General features: G+C 35.5%; 1 pseudogene; it reads left to right on the top strand.

The window, feature by feature from the left end:
• Nucleotides 1-2038: 2038 nt before the first annotated feature.
• LOC101568828 lies at nt 2039-2796 on the top strand (annotated as a pseudogene).
• The last annotated feature ends 488 nt before the right edge of the window (nt 2797-3284 follow it).

Below are 3284 nucleotides of genomic sequence, written 5' to 3'. Positions count from 1 at the left end.
CCATCAAACCAACACTACAAAGAGTACTGACAGATATTCTAGAATGAGATAAAAATGACCACAACTTCAGGAACAACAACAGAAGGGAACCATCAAGCAGAACAAGCAACACAATAGTGGGTAAAAGTAGGGAACCCATGGCAAAATAATGTGATAAAGATGAGCCAATATATATATCAATTTTAATTATCAATGTAAATGGTCTCAATTCATCAGTAAAGAGAAACAGACTACCAAAGTGGATCAAGAAACAAAATCCAACAATATGCTGTATACAAGAAACATATTTAATTCAAACAGAAATTCATAGACTGAAAGTCAAAGGATGGAAAACAATACTCCATGTGACAAGAACCCAGAAAAAAGCAGGGGTAGTTATTCTGGTTACTGACAAGGTGAACTTCAAACCAAAAATTATTTAAAAACATAAAGAAAATCAATGCATACTTGTTAGGACAAAACTGCAAGAGAAGATATAAGAATCAAAAATAAACATGCACCCAACATAGGAGCACCCAACTATGTAAGACAAATTTTAACAGACATGAAAAATCAAATGAGCAATAACACATTGTAATGGGGGACTTTAATATCCCATTGCCATACAAAGATGGAACAACTAGGCAAAAAACCAGCAAAGAGATAGCAGAACTAAACCAGACTTATGAAGAAATGGACTTATAGACATTTACATAGTGTTCCCCCCAACAATTTCAGAATACACATTCTTCTCACCTACACATGGTACATTCTCCAAAATAGACCATATATTAGAACATAGAGCATGCTTAAGTAAATGTAAAGGAATTGAAATTATCCTACGCATATTATCTGACCATGGTGCAATGTAAATGAAAATTATTTACAAAAGAAACAGCAAAAACCCTGTAAGCACATGGAAATTAAATAACACCCTCCTGAATAATCAATGGTTCACAGATGCAATTAAAGAAGAAATTAAAAATATGCACAATCTGGGGCTGGTGAGATGACTCAGTGGTCTAAAGCACCTACTTAGAACAAACTAAGCCAATCAAAGTACAGGGACTGCGGTTCAATCCCCCAGCACCACATGCCAGCCAGCCCTGCCCCCTGGTGGGCTGAGCAGGCCACACACAAAAAATAAATAAAATAAATTTAAAAAAAATAAAATAAAAATGTATTTAAAAAATATGCACAATCACACTAAAATTCAGATGCAACTCACTAGAACCTTTGGGATGCAATGAAAGCTGTATTAAGGGGGTAATTTGTAGCTGTAAGTTCTCACATCAGGAAAACAGAATGAGCCCAAATAAATAATCTTATGCTGAGTCACAAGCACCTAGAAAAAGAAGAGCAAGTCAAGCCCAAACCCAAAGGCAGGCAATTACAAAGATCAGAGCAGAAATTAATGCACTCGAGACTAAGGAAACAATACAAAGAATTAATGAATCCAAGAGTTGGTTCTTTGAAGGAATAAAAGAAAAATTGATAAACTCTTAGCCAATCTTATAAAAAAAAAGGAGAGAAAAAGTTCAAATTCATACAATAACGAATGGAAAGGGTGAAATCACTACAGATCCTATAGAAATTCAGTAGGTAATTAATATCTATGTTCAAAATCTTTAATCTCACAGGATGGAAAACACAGAGGAAAATGGACTGATTTCATTTTGGAATATAAATCACCAAAACCAAATCAAGAAAATATAAAAATTCTGAGTAACCCAATGTCAGTTAATGAAATTGAAAATGTAATGAAAACCCTACCAACAAAGAAAAACTCAGGTCCTGATGCTTCAAAGCAGAATTCTACAAGAAATTTAGGGAAAATTTAATGCTAACTTTTTCTCAAACTCTGCAATGAAATTGAAAAGGAATCAATCCTTCCAAATTCATTCCTAGAGGCAAGTGTTACCCTGATACCAAAGCTAGAGAAAGACCCAAGCAAAAAAGAGAACTACAGGAATTGATAGCAAGGCTTTGAGGAGCCCACAGTCAGGTATTGAGGAGCCAGCATTCTGTACTGAGCTTCTGTAGTACCCAGCGGGCATATATGGCGGTGGCTTTTTGCAAGGTGGCTAAGTCTCGGCAGAGAGAACATTGAGAATGAAGCCAGCCTGGCTTTCAAAAACATCTGGGCCTGTTAGAGAAAAAGAAAGATGACAAACTTTGTGCAGATGACTGTCATAAAAACAAGAGTTCCTCAAAGCTCTTCGAAAGAAGGTTCTTGAAAAAAATCCAGATGAATTCTACTATGAAATGACTCGGGTTATACTCCAGGATGGAGTTCATGTTATTAAGGACACTAAGGAAGAAGTAACTCCAGAACAGCTAAAGCTAGACAGAACTCAGGATGTCAAATATATAGAAATGAAAGGGTTGCAGAAGCTAAGAAAATTGAGACTAACATCAGAGCTCCACCTGCTGGATTTCCAGGGAAAACAACAGACTAAACATGCGTTCTTTTTTGATAGCAAAAAGAAGTCGAAAAGTTTGCTATTGCCACTCACCTGCAGACAGCCCCAGAGCTAGTTGGCAGAGTCTTTAACAAACCAAAGACAGAGACCTTGCAGAAGGAAAAAAGTGAAAGGAGTTACCCATCAGACTTAACTTAAGCAGATAGCTAAAGAAAGACAAAAGCGATATCACTGCCTGACGCAGTGGATTCAACGCCAGAAGAAATTATTCATTATTGCACAGAAAATTTAAACATACCAGGATCTTATGGATAAAACTCAAGAGGTGAAATTGAAGAAAGAACCAGTGACTACCCCAGCCATTTACAAGTCTCAGAGTCATTGGAAGCACTGAAGTGTTATAGATAAGCCTTATCATTTGCATAAAAATTCAATTTTTAGTAATAACTTCAAATTCCATTAGTGCAGATGAGATCAGGTGTATTCTGGGTGGCTAGGCCATATGTCATGGCTTTTGTGTTTATGACCATGAGTTATTATTGATGTCTTTCTATGAATAATATTAAAGCCCCTTCCCCATGTCATTGGTTTTGGTTTGTCAAATCAGTCCTATTTTTTTATAGTGTACTATATGGAAGTTACATATCACTACAACAAAGTAGAAAATAGATAAATTCATTCCCAATTTTAATACTTATTCAAGAACAAGAAATAATTACAGGATACTGGGAGCTAAAACTACTGAGGTGAACAATTGTGAGCATCCTGTTTTACTTCATTTTATAAAGTTGTGCATTAGTTTTTATATTTTTGTGTTTTGTAGCTATAACTTTAATAAACAATTTTACATCCCCCCAAGATAAAAGAACTACAGGCCAATCT

This window comes from Octodon degus, unplaced genomic scaffold, assembly GCF_000260255.1.
Source record: "Octodon degus isolate 3935 unplaced genomic scaffold, OctDeg1.0 scaffold00317, whole genome shotgun sequence".
Lineage (NCBI taxonomy): Eukaryota > Metazoa > Chordata > Mammalia > Rodentia > Octodontidae > Octodon > Octodon degus.
The sequence above is the reverse complement of the archived record's forward strand: the minus strand, read 5'-3'. Positions and strand labels throughout refer to the sequence as shown.